Source organism: Mirounga leonina, unplaced genomic scaffold, assembly GCF_011800145.1.
Source record: "Mirounga leonina isolate KUSES-001 unplaced genomic scaffold, KU_Mleo_1.0 Mir_129, whole genome shotgun sequence".
NCBI classification, from domain to species: Eukaryota; Metazoa; Chordata; class Mammalia; order Carnivora; family Phocidae; genus Mirounga; species Mirounga leonina.
This window is the reverse complement of record NW_023270323.1, coordinates 50,856,921-50,873,958: the sequence shown is the minus strand read 5'-3', so window position 1 is coordinate 50,873,958 and position 17,038 is coordinate 50,856,921.

Sequence of the window (17,038 nt, the reverse complement as noted above, 5' to 3'; positions counted from 1 at the left end):
TGCCACTTCTAAGCTTAGAAATTTAGGGCATCTGCAGAGGTTTAACAAATATTTATTTCTTGTTTCCTCAAACTTTTGTAAATTTTAAAATATCACTCGTTGGTCCAGTACAACGCAGAGTTCAGTGGCGTGGGTCTGTCTCAGGTCTTACCACTCTGTCTTGGCTCACAGTCTCTGCCTTAGGCTTTTACCCTGAGTTTCTTTATTCCCTTCTTGTTCTGCCCAACGCTTAAATGTTGGTACTTCTCAGACATGTGCGCTGGCCCTCTCTCTTTTTCCCACGTACATTACTGCTCCCTGGCAATCTCATCTATGCCCATTACTTCAGTGACTCCCAGTAAAGCTTTGACCTGCAGATCTGTACCTCCCCCCTCACATCCTTGACAATCAGATTCTATAGATTCTGCCTCCTGATTTAGCTCCACTCCTCCTGCCTCAGTTCCATCCCCACTGCTCTTCTCTCAGTGCTGGCCTTCCTCTGGAGGGGGCAATTGCCTCCTTAACAGCGTTCTTGGCTCCATTGTTGTTCCTTCTGACACCTCCTCTTCACAGATCCAGACGATCTTAATATCAAGTACATGCCATGCTCTAACTTCCCCGTCCAACGTTCTCTGTTCATCAACAGGCCAGTAAACAATTACAGACCAGGAATTATAATGAAATTACACAGAGGAGTTCTGGAAAGAGGGGTATTAACCAAGACTGAGATAAGGGGCCAAACAGGTGGAAGAGTTGCTGGTAACTGTGGAAAAAAAGAAAAAAAGTCAGAAGGAGAGAAGGCAATTCTTCCAGAGAAAGCTGTGGGGATAGATTCTACTATCCAGCATAAATTGAAAGCCTGACTCTGCGCCAGGCATTTTACTTCTAATTACCTATTTCATCTTCACAACAACCATTTGAAGTAGGTGCTATTATTAACCCCATCTTATAGATGAGGAAACTGTAGCAAGGGGTATCAAAGATTCTGCCTTTAGTCACACTGCTACAGAGTAGAAGAACCAGGCATTCTAATCTCTATGTCAATGCACTTAGCCATTATGCAAAACTGCCTCTTATTTGGGGGGAGGAGGGAGTAGGGAGGAAGGGAAGGAGGGAAAGAGGGTGGGAGGGAAACAGCATGGTTGAAAATTGACAGAGGCAAAAATGAACTTTTGGGACTTTAGCAAGATAAAAAGCTTTTGCACAGCAAAGGAAATAGTCAATGAAACAAAGAGGCAACCCACAGAATGGGAGAAGATATTGGCAAATGACATTACAGATAAAGGGCTGGTATCCAAGATCAATAAAGAACTTCTCAAACTCAACACCCAAAAAACAAATAATCCAGTCAAAAAATAGGCAGAAGAGATGAACAGACACTTCTCCAAAGAAGACATACAAATGGCTAACAGACACATGAAAAAACGTTCAACATCACTAGCCATCAGGGAAATACAAATTAAAACCACAATGAGATACACCAGTTAGAATCGCAAAAATGAACAAGACAGGAAACAACAAGTGTTGGCAAGGATGCAGAGAAAGGGGAACCCTCTTACACTGTTGGTGGGAATGCAAGCTGGTAGAGCCACTCTGGAAAACAGTATGGAGGTTCCTCAAGATGTTAAAAATAGAGCTACCCTACGACCCAGGAATTGCACTACTAGGTATTTACCCCAAAGGTATAGATGCAGTGAAAAGAAGGGGTACATGCACCCCAGTGTTCATAGCAGCAATGTCCACAATAGCCAAACTGTAGAAGGAGCTGAGATGCCCTTCAACAGACAAATGGATAAAGAAGATGTGGTCCATACATACAATGGAATATTACTCAGCCATCAGAAAAGATGAATACCCACTATTTGCAAAGACATGGATGGAACTAGAAGGGATTATACTAGGTGAAATAAGTCAAGCAGAGAAAGATAATTATCATATGGTTTCACTCATTTATGGAACATAAGGAATAGCATGGAGGACCATAGAGGAAGGGAGGGGAAACTGAAGGGGGAGAAATCAGAGAGGGAGATGAACCATGAGAGTCTATGGACTCCAGGAAACAATCTGAGGGTTTCAGAGGGGAGCAGGGTGGGGAGATGGGGTAGCCTGGTGATGGGTATTAAGGAGGCCACGTGTTGTGATGAGCACTGGGTTTTATATGCAACTAATGAATCATTGAACACTACATCAAAAACTAATGATGTACTATACAGTGCCTAACTGAACATAATAAGAAAGAAAGAAAGAAAGAAAATTGACAAGGTATGATATTAGGTATCCTGGTTAGGTGGGCCATGAGTCTATTGTGTTAACTTCAGAATATTGATTAAAATTGACCTGCCTTCATTTCAGTATTTATAAAATTCAGTTATTAGCACTTCCTCTTCTAGTTTCTTACCAGTGAAAAATCATTTTATACACTCAGAGTATTACTAAAATTCAGTGTTATCAGATCTACCACACGGATACAAAGGATGAGAAAAACTCATCATCTTTACAAGCGTTTCAAATATTGTTGTATCTCAAAATGTGTGAAGGAAGCTTCATTTCCAGAGCCCTTGAGCTTGCATTTCTTGGAGTCTTATGCAATGTCACTCAGGTGTGAAGTGGGCTTTCTTCTTCCCCCAGCATTTAGACCTCCTTCGGAGCTTGTGAACCTCACTGTCAAATACTCTCACCAACTTTAAAAAGAAACATCTTTGGGGAGTATAGAACAGGTTCCTAAAAACGAGACAGGCATCTCAAAGAGAAGGGATTTCTAGCTGGCTTCTTTCCCTGCCACTGTTGTTCATCCAGTAAAGTCTTAGATCTGGACCTCACTGGAAACAAACACTGCCCATGAGTTATTCTGGGGATGAAATTCTATATGAACTTTGCTTCCAAGGGCATCAATTTAATCCAAGTCATCTCCCAAGCATTAAACTTTGTTCCCTTAATTTAAAGAAAAGTTTGTGAGGAACTTCGCCTCAGTGACAAAGTAAATCTAAAGATGTGAGGATTTTCTTTCCTTCGTCAGGAAGGATCTTTTAACTAAGTTGACACTCAGCCCCTTACACTGTTTCTATAGTAATCCCTTATCAACCAGGGTCTCAATTCCAAAAAATAAAAAACCTAGACCATGAGTCATAGGAAACACTGAAAATTATTATATTGTATGTAAAGCCATATTTTTTCTTGTTCCCTTGCCCTCATAATTTTAAATTATTGCACAGTGACTCAGTGTTTCTCCTGCTAAACGTATTTGCTGGAAAGAATTGCAATATATATTGTGGCTCAGGATAATATATCAACATTTGGAAAGAATGAAACTATAGATTTGGCAATTTCTATGCCTACCTTGGGAACCCATGTGTAGATCTAAGGAATGTTAATATAACCTAATCCTTTATCCTATTAGATTTTTGTTTTCCATTGAGTGCTATATCCAAAAGAGGTCTAAGCAATTTGCAGAAAGTTAATGTCAATAACCCAAAAAGAAAATGTAATAAACAATTTAATTGACAGCTGAAAATTAGCTGCATTACATAATGGATCAATATGAATTATAAAGGCAAAATAAGTCTGAGATTTGGACAAGAAGATAAAAACATTGAAGAGATGAGAAGCTAATTTTTCACCCTAAAGCCATGATATAACTCAGTTCTTTAAAATGTAAGGGAAAATACAACAAGCAAGTGTTAATGAAATTAGCCTGTCTTTCAGGATGAGATGATATATAAAGAAAGAGGAAATAAGCATTTGGAAATCTGTTTATTTTTACCAACGTTCCAAACCAAACCATTTTGAATAAACTGCCAAGTACACTCAATCCCAATGCCCCTAGCTATCCTAAGGCCAGGAAGGCAGAAGAGTCTTCTCAAGATTCCAACCGAATGGTAGCATCACCTGTGGGGCTGGATTGAAAAGAATTGTGAGGCTAAGACCGGACTCAGCCAGAAAGACATCTAGGATGGGTTAGTGATGTCTGCCATAGACACTGAGGGATGGGGGAGGAGGTGGTAAAAAAACACACTATGTGCCCATCTTAAATCTCAAGGCACATTTGTGGGACATGAGTGAACTATATGAACGTTCTTGTGCATGTCCCTTAGTATACATCAGTAAGCTATCACTGGGTTGCAGAGAATGCAAATATTCGACTTTACAAGATAACACCAAATTGCTTTTTCAAAGTGGTTGTACTAGTTCACATTTCCACTAGCAATGAGGAATCTCCAATATGGAGAAATTTCCCAAAGTCTCCTGTCTGTAAGTGACAGAGACAGATTTGGATATAGGCATATGACCTTCAGAATCTTCTCTACCCTGCATTAAACACAGAGGCATATATTTTTAGCTCACAAGACCTAAGGAAAAGAAACTTGCTAAGGAGGTGTTGAGTAGAACTCAGGATATACTAATCCAAGTAGAGTTCTGGTGGCAATAGACAGAACGATTTTGACCAAAATGGAGATTTATGTCTGACGCTTATCACAGAAAGAATGAAAATTCTGGATTTGAGGGAAATCGTTAAGCTCAAAATCCAGTTAGAGTTGAATGACTCCAGTTTCACAGAGCAAATTATACATCTTGTACATTAATTACCAGTTTCCATCTTAAAGATTATTTGCCCTGAATAAGAGGCTTTGTGTGCTTTGGTATTTTTGCGGGCAGGCTGCAGGTATATAGTCCTCAGAAGGGAAAGGTAAAACATATTTCCAGAAGAAAAAAAAAAAAATGTTTCCGAAGTCTTGCTCTAGAAGGACATTTGTGACTTATGTCTGCATAGAGAGCTTCCCTCTGTTTGGGGATATACTGGTCAATTTGGCCATAGTGACAAGCCACGTCTTTTTAGATGTATTAGATACGGTTTTCAGCTAGGTCTGCAACAAGCGAGATGAGAACATCTAAAAATGCTTAACTGAAGCATATTAATAACAGACAAAAGTGGGAAGGTTATAGGTTAAATTAATTGCCCCTCATTTATACCTTATATTTATAAATATCAACCTCTCTCTATTTAAGCTGAATCAGGACTTTAACATCACTTGACATTGGAATAAAAATAAAAGCGAACTCTTTCCAAGCCACCTGGTATTTGCAACATTTTATAAGTTGCTCCTTTTGAGCTGTTTTTTTAAAATACTGTAACAAAAAATTAGAAATAAACCTAAGGTATATTTGCTTCTCAAATACATTAATTGGGGGCGCCTGGGTGGCTCAGATGGTTAAGCGTCTGCCTTCAGCTCAGGTCATGATCCCAGGGTCCTGGGATCGAGCCCCACATCGGGCTCCTGGCTCAGCGAGGAGCCTGCTTCTGCCTCTCTCCCTGCTCATGCTTTCTCTCTCTCTCTCTCTCTCTGTATCTCTGTGTCTCAAATGAATAAATAAAAAAAAAAAAAGATTTAAAAAAAAAATACATTAATTGATTCTTACATCTTATATTGAGTTCTGGGTTTTGAAAGGAAATTGCCAGACTCTTTCTTATTTTCGACTTTAAAACAACTTTTTAAAATCTGTTCTCTCACTGAGTGTATTTCTTTTTTTTATATTTAGTGCAATTCAACTTTACATTGGAATCTGATTGTTATGAAACATTCCAGAATTCTTGACCTCTTTCATAGTTTCTATTTTTTTAAGGTTTGTATAGTTTTTCTTTTTATTTATGATAAATAGGATAATTTTTCCCTAAATCATTCAGCACTGAATGTAAATTTCTAGGTTACAAAAATAACAAAATTCCCTTAATAATTCCTCCTTAAAAGGTAATGTCAGACTGAGGGCTACTATTTAAAGATCCGTTTCAAAAAAAAATCCATAATTTTGCTGACCTTTATGGTATCATATTCCCCTTATGTTCAGCCAGTAACTTACTGTTTGGTCCAAGATTGCTTTCGTTTTGCTTTAAATGTCATCACTGGTTTCATCTCGTTTTAACCCAGCATCAACAACTTCTATATCCCCAGGACAGCTCCTCAGATTCTTAGTGTTTGTGTGTGGGTGTGTGTGTATGAATGGGGATAAACCATCTCTTTCATATTTAAAGTTACAGTTGAAGACGGTCATTATCCACATGCTCAAGTAGCTAACAAGACCCAAAATGTGGAGGCAGGTGCGCGCACTGTTGTAAAGCAGGTCCCACATTTGCGGGCTGCCTGATATCCACCTCCCGCTGTCGGTCATTACAGCAATGTCTCTTCCTCTCACGCTTCCTTTGCATGGATGAATCTGACCCCACTGCTCTGAGTCTGCAGTTCAATTTGGTTTTGACTTCATACAATTGCACAAATAGGTTCTGTTAAAGTGCTTTCGACAGTGAAGTGCTTTTTTCTCACATTTCCCTTCACCACTGCTCCAATTCCCCCAGCCATACAATATATTCTTTTCTGTTATGAAGAAGGCAATAAAAAAGATGCAAAGAAATCCCAAATATGCAAAATATAGACATTTTCAATAGTTTTGATTCTGATTCTAGTGGTACTGCACTCCAGAGCCAGTGATAAATGGGATAAGGTGCCCATCTGGAATGTGGTCATTTATCACCCATTAGGTGAAACCTTTGTTGGAACTGTTACTAGGAAAGGTTTCCATAATGAGGAGGATGTGCAGTGCTGCCCAGCCTCCCTTTTTAACATTACCAGGAGTCTTGTGCTATGATTCTGAGCCATAAGGGTTGCTTACCAATTAGCAAAGCAAACCACTCTCAAATGTGTAAACGATCCCTTAAACTGGGCAGAAAGCCCAGGAATAAAGCTTCTCTGACCTGTTATAACTAATGTTACCACCGTTACCTCTTCCCTTCAATTATTCAGGCTTCCCCCATGCCTGGCCTGGATTCCCACTGACAGTAATGTGGAGTGCACTCATTAATCATTTTCTTGTCATTGTACTCTGGCAGGGGGGAAGGGAGGGACACTCACCACCAAAAATAGGATGTCTTCTCTCTCTGATAAACAGGGGAAAACTGTAATGAACATGCTATCTTGTCATGGGCAATTCCTTCTTCAATTGTTTTGAGAAGAAGTATATTATAATGGTGCTGTGTACCTATATATCATAGACACACAATACTGAAGATGTAAATAGATACTCAATTAAAGGAAGTGCTTTAAAAAATAACTCTGCTGACATGAACTCAGTTATGCTAATCATTTCCAAGTCATGGAACGCTGAAGTTTCTAAGCAATAAATGTCAGTGCATGAAGACTAACATCTGAGTTTTTATCATTTAAATACATGAAAAAGACCCATTCATGTGTATGTATATGCATATAGAAACATTTTTATCTCCCTCCATGTGTTTGCAAAACCTCTCATGCTGGATTACAACTTTCAAGGGTTTCTAGAAGATTGCCATTGCTCACAAATCCAGTGTAATGATAATGTCATAAAGTCTAACATTTGTTAGAACTAGAATCACTGTTAAAGGATTCACTTGTCCTGTCTTCACTTTATAAAGGAGGAGATAGAAGCTCAGAAAATTCTTGTTCAAGAGGCTGGAGGTCCTTTCTTTTTTACTTTTTGTTTTGTTTTGTTTTGGGGGGAGATTTTGGGTTTTTTTTTTTTAATTCAATCAGCCAACATATACATCATTAGTTTCATATGTAGAGTTCAATAGTTCATCAGGTGGATATAACAGATAAAGAGCTTCCAGGACAAACAGAAACTAAAAGAATTTTTGATCACTAAACCAGGCCTGCAAGAAATATTAAAGGGGATCCTATAAGCGAGGAGAGGCCTAGAGGTCCTTTCTGATCCATGCTCCCAGTGTGGATTTTTCCTAACCCTTCGTATCAGTTAATCCATGTTTCTGCTCAGGCTTAATGTTGAGGTCTCATGGGGCAAGGAAGGGAGCAATTCAGTGCTCCCTGATCACCCTTTCAAAGCCTGCTCTACTACACTTTGAGTTTTAAAAAAAACAAAAAACAAAAATGTTGCCCCATGTTTCAGTTGAGAAAGCAGAGTTAGAAAAGTTAAGTTGAGCTAATTAGTTAGAGGTGAACTAGTTAGTTGGAACTAGGCAGAGTAGGGATTAGTATCCAGGTTGCCTGAGGTCTAACATCCAAATGCAAGCAGTATTCTTGTTATCAAGTCCCTAGTATTTAACTCCATTTTTTTTTTTTACTCAGGAGAAAAAAAAAAAAGTACCTTTCTTTTTTTGGTGTATCTGTAAAAATGACAGTGTTTGCCTTCATACAGGTATAAAATCAGGGCTGTAAGGGCATTGGAGAGGCATGAGTCTAAACACACCACTTGGAATACTCTCCCAGATGTCATGCTAAAGGTTTCCCTGGGGATCTCTGAGAGTTGTTCTGGGGGCTGTATACTTAGAAGGGTGGTTCTAGAACCATTTCAATGAACTTTTAGTTTCACATCACCATCTCTCATCGCTAAAAAGTAACACAGTAAAAAAGCAAATAACACAGTTTTCAACATATTGGCCTGTGGAGGGAAAACATCAGCGAATCAGTTGAGTTGATACATGCAGAATGGGAATGGCTTGAGGGAGGGCACCCCACCCACTGCATCACACAGCAGTGAAGCGGGAAAGACTAGATGATCTCCTGCTATTTAAAAGACACCTGTTTTGCAAGTTGTTGTCTTCCTTTTGTCCTTCTTTCATCACTCTTTATTTTATATTTTATCTTGTATGACTTTCCTTTTCTAATACTTGGGATTATCTTTCACAAATCTACTTGTTCTATAAATTAGCCTATCGTGGTGCCTAAAAACGTAATTTCCCATTGATGAAATGAACCACAGATCGACAAACATGGAAATATAGGCTACATGGCCCTGGGTTTGAGTCCTAATTCTGCCACAAATAAGAATAAACTGGGTTACCTTGAGTAAATCCCTTAACCTCTCTCTTCAACTGTGAAATTGATATCATCAACCAGAGTAATTGCAAACACTGAAAAGACTTTATGTGACAGTGCTTAGGAAATTAATTTCCATATAAATTTTATTTTTAACCCCATCATATTTTAATTAGGTTCCTATCTTGTTTCACATGACAAGGTAAAATCAATGACTATAGCTACAGATTGCACCATAAGATTTGTATTTCAAAGTTTTTGCAACAATATAATTTGAGACAGGAAATTCTAGTCAAAGTAACTTGAGAAATGATTGCAGCATTTGGTACCTAAACCAAATGTTAATAAAATAAATCACTGTAGCATGTAACTCAATTCACATCGCTGTTGATTGGTTTGGTACAGAGCTGCCGTTTGTATGGAAAGAAGATCTGCTTGCAGAATCGGAAGTGAAGATTAGAGGAGAAAATGGGCCCAAGTGTAAGTTGTATTTATACAATTTATCTGCCATCAAAACCATCAAAACTTCAACTAAAATTTATAGCACTCTGGGTTATACCATCTCATCAGCACTCCAAGCCACATGGGGTGTTCTTATCTTTGTGTGTCTTGTCTGATTGACCGGAGCAGAAAGAGAAATTATGTTCTACCTCCTGCTGTCCTATCTTTCTGAGCTAAAGTGTCTGGCTCAGGGTTGCCACCATAAGCAAGCCCAGACATTTGTCAAAAATGTTAGAGTGCCTTTACTGTGTAGAGGTATCTTCAAGAGTTTCTCCTGAATTCATCTTCAAGGAGTTTACAATCTTTTGATAAAGAATATTCTGGAATCTCAGCATAGCAACAAAAGGAAATGACAGCACCCAGTTGTAAGGGAATAACAGGTGCAGTGCCAAACATCACTGAAATGCAGATTATAAATTCGGAAGTAATAGTGGTTTTCGAAAAGGTAGATTAAGAGAGGTGGTGACGATAAAGTTTGTGAAGGGGAAAAAGAAACAACACTTTGAATACTGCTCATGTTAAATAAAGCTTCCAAAATGTCAAAATGTTTTTCATGACTTTCAATGACTCCCTCCTTGCCCTCACAATACATTTCAAACCCCTACACAAAGCATGATTCATTCAAGTAGTTATGGAATGCTTATTCTCAGCCAAGTAGGAGGGAGACCACAGCAAACACTAAGCTTCGGGGATCAGTTTTCTACGCCTTGCCCACGTGTTGCCCTAAAAATTCCAGACATCTGTAAAGGTCCACAACAGTCCACTCATCTTTCTGCTTCACCTTTGCTCATCAAAGAAGAGACCTGCCCTTCCTTTGGAAGTTTAGCTCAAAGTCACTGCCTTTATAAAGCCTTGGCTAATCCATGAAGCCAACTTTCAAAGCACTTGACTATACATTTGTCTTAGTCCATTCAAGCAGCTACAACAAAAATACCATAGACTGGGGCTTATAAGCAACAGAAATGTGTTTATCACAGTTCTGGAGGCAGAGAAGTTAAAGATCGAGGCACCAGCGGATTCAGTGTCTGGCGAGATCCCACTTCCTGGTTCAAAGATGGCCGTGTTCTTGCTGTGTCCTCACAGGGCAGAAGGGGCAAGAGAATTCTCTGGAGCCTCTTTTTATAAGGACACTCATTCCATTCATGAAGGCACCACCCTCATGACCTAATCACACCTCAAAGGCCCCATTCCTAAAACTATCACATTGAGGGTTAGGTTTCAATGTCTGAATTTTAGCATATACACACATTCAGTCTATAGCAATTAATTAATAGTGAATTAGTTTAGAAATTAATTTGTTGGGAGGTGTGTCATAAATGGAGGGAAAGTACACTTGGGAGGCATGTTCACAAAGCGTCCCACATTAAGCTATTCACAAGTATATAAAGCACCTTCCCTCTCCTGGCCCTGATCCTTGCAAGGGGACTGTATCACGGATTTGCTCCACACCAGCTGTCAGTAAGCCTGGTGCCCACAACTCTGCTCACAGCTGAGGTGGAGGAGGAAGGAAAGTGAAGACAAAATGGCGAGACTTCAATTCTGTTGGCAATCTAGTTATAAAGTCAGGGATGGAAGATAAGTATTTCTCTTTGATAAATGGCTGTCAGTTCTGAAGGACTTTATACATGAGGCAATCTGACTACTTCATATACTACTTCTTAAAAATGGCACCAAGAGGAAGACTTGGGTCAGTGGTGATGGGTAAGTTGAAGGTGTTTCCTTTCTCCTTCTGTGGCCTAAGGGAAATCCTGTCTTGAGGTCTTAACTAATCCTCACAGCGAAGTCAGACCCCGGAGCAGAAAGCAACCCACTAAAAGGATATAACCTGCATTCGAGATTCAGATTTATGATAGTTTTTTGATTGTCTGAGAGAAATCTATTTAGAAGTGGTGAATAATTGAAATTAATATTAAAAAGCATATTCTTCAATCTTGTTAGAAGTCTTTCTCAATTTTTTCTCCATTATTTCCTTGTAATTTATATGAGCAGCCATTCTGGACCGTGGGAGCTCAAGGCATATTTTAAGTTTATTATTCACTAGAATGCCTCCCAAGGGGTAGTTGGTAGGATTTTTTTTTCCACTCGTGTGTGTGTGTGTGATTTCCAACTGCAGTGGGAAAATTGCCTACAAATATTGCTGATGAGTCAGAAACTGCACATTCTCTTGTAACATCAGCGAGAAGGTAAATACTAAGGAATATACTGCCGTTTGCAAGATGATTTCTGTGAAAAATCCCAAAACTAAGGATACTGGTTTTCACTTGCCCTATGCATTTGGTGAGAAGTTGCTTTTAGTAAGGTGTAGGGCTTATGTGCTCAGTCTGTAGGCCACCGACAAATTTCACTTTGCCTTTTCTTCCGATCAGTACATGAGGCATGTTAAGCAGCTCTCAGGTTTTATTTTCTAATGGGAAGGCGGAAATATTGCAGAACAAGCAGGCAAAGCTGGGTTGGGAGAGAGTCTTTTGAAGCTATAGCCTTTAAACTTGATGAGGAGTCTCTCTCCTCTGACTTTTCAATCACGAAATTGCATTCTATCAGAAAATGGAGGTATCAGTCATGGTTCCTAAGTAGTCAACAGAAAGAACCAATTGATTTAAGCAGAAAAGGAATGTATTGAGGACAATAGGTAGTTTTTTGGCATCTCGGGGAAGATGGAGAACCAGGCTCAGAGGCTTTGTGGCCAAACAGAATGTCAACTTTACACAGGAGCATGGCCCCAACAGAGACTCAGCACTATACATATCGGGTGTCAGCGACACGACACCCTATACACACTTTCATAGCCTTCTGCTCTACTGGCTCTGGAAGCCATACATCTCTGGGTCTGCCTTCACCACAGTGGATTTTTCCCGGGACCTGCTTCCCCCCATTACTCCCTTCCAAATCTATGGCTTACACATAAATCTCTGGTTGGCAGCACCTAAATCACGTGCTTATGCCTAACTGCAGAAAGGTCAGAAAAATTAGTTTCTAATACCTTCCATAGGGACATACTGACTCTTATAGTAGTGAACTTCCCAATGTAGGTATGTTCGAAGGTGCCAGACTGCCAAAGAGAATGACAAATATCCACTCTCTTGGTTTCTTGGCAGAGCCGGAATATCAGCCAACATTCTGGGTCAGGGAGAACAACAGTGTCAGGAGGAAATGGTATGTTTCCATTCAACTCCTCTACTCCCATTAACCACTTCCCACTTGATCTTGACTTATTAGCTGAGTGTCTCTTGAGTAAATTACTCAACATTTCTAGTCCAAGCCATCCATCCAACTGGAGTCCCACTGGTTCCACTCTTGCCATCCAATAGCTCACTTCTATACCCAATCAAACTTTTTACAACATACATCTGATGATATTATTTTCAGGCTTTAGATCCTCCAATGGCTTCCACAGCCTTCAAGACCCTAAAGGAACTGGTTGCTGCCTAGACTCCCTTCAAGGCATATAGAACCATCCTTCCTCTCATTAATTGTTCCTCAACCCCACTTTCCCTCAGACACAAGCAAGCTTGTCTTGACTCAGGGCTCCTGCACTCATGGTTTTCCTGACCTGTAATGTTTTTCCCACAAATTGCTGCATAAGTGGATCCTTTTCATCATTCAGGTCTTTAGCTCAAATGCCATTTTCTCAGAGAGACCTTCCCTGACCACCTTGTCTAAACTGGACACCTCTCCCAAACCCTTCTTACCATAGCCTCTTTTAAAAACCATAGTTCTTAAAAAAAATAAATTTAAATTTAAAAATAAAATAAATAAAAAAATAAAAATCATAGTTCTTATCAATCCCTAGATTATCTTATTGACTATTTATTAAACAATTTTCTATGTTACTCCACTAAAATACGAGGTTTGTATTCCTCTGTATCTCCAGTGCCTAGAACCGTGCCGAGACAATTAACAAGTGTCAAATTCCTGAGCTGCTGGCTCAACTCCTTCCATACACTCTGCTTAATTCCAGCTTCCCTTTGCCCCACTTCCTCGCACCCTCACTGAGTTCCCTATCATGTGTTTGAGCAGATGGGACCTCCCACTTCCCCTGAAACAGATGGCAGCCTTCATGGCTAGTGTAGGCAGAGTATCAGTAGCCTGGGAATTGAGCACATGATCAGACCATGCAGGGCTGTGGAGTTTGGAAGAAGTTGAGTGGGAAGGTGGGGAAGAAAGACTGAAGATGTTGGGCATGCCGGAAGTTAAGTGGGCAAATATGTCTCAAAGGCGCCTATGAATGCAGGGTTGATAACAAAAGTCAGTTGGCTTGCTGTCTGGCTGGGGCCAGACTCGGTCATCATTTCTTCCCAGATGAGTAGGGCAGACAGAAGCAGACAACGCACACAAACCATGTGTCTTAAAAAAGATCTGTTTCTTAGAGACACAAAGACAACAGGATTTGCTAAAACATCCATGTGCTTGTTAATTCTTCTTGTTAATACAGAGTCCCAAGACCCAGGGTAATCCAAATGGAAGAAGGGTATGTTTGGGCTTGAATTATCCCAGTGATGTCTGAGTTATCTGTGCTTTCTCATCTATAGGTTCAAAGGAAGGATGGCACTTTTTCCCTTCAAATAAAATCCTATTTTAATTATGTTTCCTCTGAACATTGAGCTAAACTGACTCCATACCTGCAAACAAGCATGTCCTCAAACAGAAGATGCATCCACTGAGACCTGAACGTTGTAATGAGTTGGGTAATAGTTTTCAGCCCTAACTACTTTCCTTTTAAGTAACTGAAATATTGAGATAATCATTCCCATTTCACACTAATAGAGAAATAGCTATGACATTTGAACTGCAGTCTGAACTAGTTATAGCCTTTCATAGTTGTGATAACATGACCCAACCCAAACTCTTACAAAGGTCCAAATCTCCTCCTCTTTAATCAGAAGATTTACTAGGGCCTAGAACTGTTCGATGGCAGGTGATGAGTGAGCAGGCAGAGAAGTAGTCAGTCTCTTGGTTCTTCCATTTTGCATTTGGTCCTCCTGACTGAAGGTTTTCGCTTTGTGTCTCTAAACCATCCTTTCCCTTCCAACGATTGTTAGATGAGTTTCTGCCTCCACTCTCCCTTCCGCATGGGCAGTGACATCTGAGCACTCCAAGTCAGAGTTGAGGAATGGACCTTCAGGCAGCTTCTTAATGGTCACTTAGGCAGAAGATTGTTTGGATCACCCCTCCTTTGGTGTGAGGTGGTGAAGGGAGAAAGTGTCTTCTGGATGAAGTGAGAGAGATCAAGTGAGAGGTTGCAGGGGGAGTTTAATGCCCAGCAGCAACTACATTATTGCTTGGAGGTATCACATTGACAAAGTTGCAAATAGAAAGCATTGGAGGTACTTAGACACATAAGGAGGGCTTCATTACAGAGGAAGGGTTTCCCATGGAACTGAAGGGCTGGGATGCAGGCAGACCTCAAGAGGAACCATGACTGAGGGAAGTAAGCCCTTTCTGGACTCGTTTTCTGCCTCGTGTCTCCTGTGTCTGTGTCTGCTGCACTTCCTTCCCTCTCTCTCCCCCTCACTCTTCTCTCTTTCCAGCTCTTTCTCTCCTTCTGGTGCTTATTGTAGTTCTTTACCCTACTCTACATCTCTGCCTAGACCAGCTTCCTCTGCTTCTCTGGTGCAGCCGGGAGAAACAAGCCTCCTGGATTTACCTGTTACAGGTCCAGCCACCCAAATTCCCAGGGAAAGCATTTTGACAAGTCTACCCTTGCACTGATCAATAGGACAGGTGCTAAGTTAATGTCACATGAACACAGCAGAAGGAGCTAGTCCTTCTTTTTTTTTTTTTTTTTAAAGATTTTATTTATTTATTTGAGAGAGAGAGAATGAGAGACAGAGAGCATGAGAGGGAGGAGGGTCAGAGGGAGAAGCAAACTCCCTGCCGAGCAGGGAGCCCGATGCGGGACTCGATTCCGGGACTCCAGGATCATGACCTGAGCTGAAGGCAGTCGCTTAACCAACTGAGCCACCCAGGCACCCAGGAGCTAGTCCTTCTGTAACCATGTGAAGAGAAGTCATGGAGGGGGAGAGCAAGGGACGAAAGACGAACGCCACGTGTAGTGGATATCTAATGTGTAGTTTCCTTACAAGGCATGGCAAACTGTCTTCCTAATGTATGAGTGTCATACCAGTCACCACGTGCATTTCATCTCACTCGAGAACAAAGAGGACCACTGGGCCCTTAGAAATATTTGTAAACCTGTCTATGCATATAGTCAATATCTTTGAGAAATCTGCATCAGCTACACTTAGCTGAAAATGGGATTCTGCTCTTATCATTTCAACTGTGAGAAATTTCTTGGTGCTCTGTGTGGTTGCCCACAAGATTAAGTGCTTTATTCTACATTTTTAACAGATGGAGAGCTTTCTTTACTTACAATAATCCCCATGTCATGGAGCCAGATGGGAGTAAGGGAATTGGAAAATAACAATAACATAAAATAAATACCAATTCTGCTCCGTCTTTTTTTTAAGATAAAAATTTTAATGTCATTTTTGTTCCTCCCTCTATCTGTCTTTCCTCAAGGTCCTACCTCAATAGTCTATATCCTATGGTGACATATATATACTTCACAGTAGAAAGAAGGTAAGAGGTGTTCCATAAATTCTTGCAGAAATAAACTGTGAGTTTTTCCAATATGTGCAGTATCATGTGACTGACTTTGCCATTTCTCCTCTAATGGAACCAGCAAATATGGAAGAGATCGATGTTTAAGTATGCAGCAGTATACATCAGAAGTGCTTTATGGATATTTCTGGAGTATTAATCTTTATTGTTTTTGCAACTCTAGGCTGTGAAGGTTTTTTTCTTTTTTTTTTTCTTTTTTCAGAATTAGCAGTAGGTGTGGTTTCCTTAGGGAGGTACTAAAAATATTCTGCTCCACATATGGCTTTCTTGGTGTTACTGCAGGTATTCATGCCTTTGTGAGATGCAACTGACTATCTGCTATTTTGAATATATTCCAAGATCATTTGCCAGGGTGTGGGCAATTCATTCTAGAAGCCTTTGTTAAGCACCACCTCAGTATTAAGTGCTATGTAATTCCAATAAATAAAAAGCAAAAATAATTGGTTTTGGTAAGGAAATGCTTTATCCACTGTTTCTGTTTCTAAATGATTCATCTTCTCTTTCCATAATCATGAGTAGTTTTCAAAAGTTGAGATCTGCTCCCATATCTCTTACTTATTTTTTCTCCTTTTAAAATAGTTGAAGCAAAGATTTACACATGCTAGTGGTCAGTGCCTTTTTTTTTTTTTTTTTTCTTTTTTTTTCCCCTCTCCTGGCTTTTAAACTGAGATTCTCACTGTTCCCTTCTGGTGAGAGAAGGAAAGAAATATGTTTAGCTCAATTTAAAAAAAATAATAAGGAATATTTGTAAGAATAGAATAAGAGTTCTCTCTGTGTTCAGTTATCTGCAAACCAGGACGTGGAGTGTGGCCACTGTCAGGTTGATTTGGTCCCTATAACAACCAAAACTGATCACAGACACAGAAAAGGGCTTCTTAAGGGAGAAGCTGCTTTCCTGAAGAGTCGAAATGAAGGAAGATACACGTCTAACAGAAATGTGGAGGAAGTGGAGATTTCGATTTCCCCCGGCTAAGCCAGTCCTAAACTTTTGCTGGAGAGTCCATATATAATGACAGCATTAGCAATGCCTCGAAACCACGCTCGGCACTCCTTTTCCCTGAACAGCCTCTTCATCCTGTAAAAAATGACTCCAGTGTCTTTGTAACTGCAGCCTAACAAATCCCTGGAAAGAAGGGCGT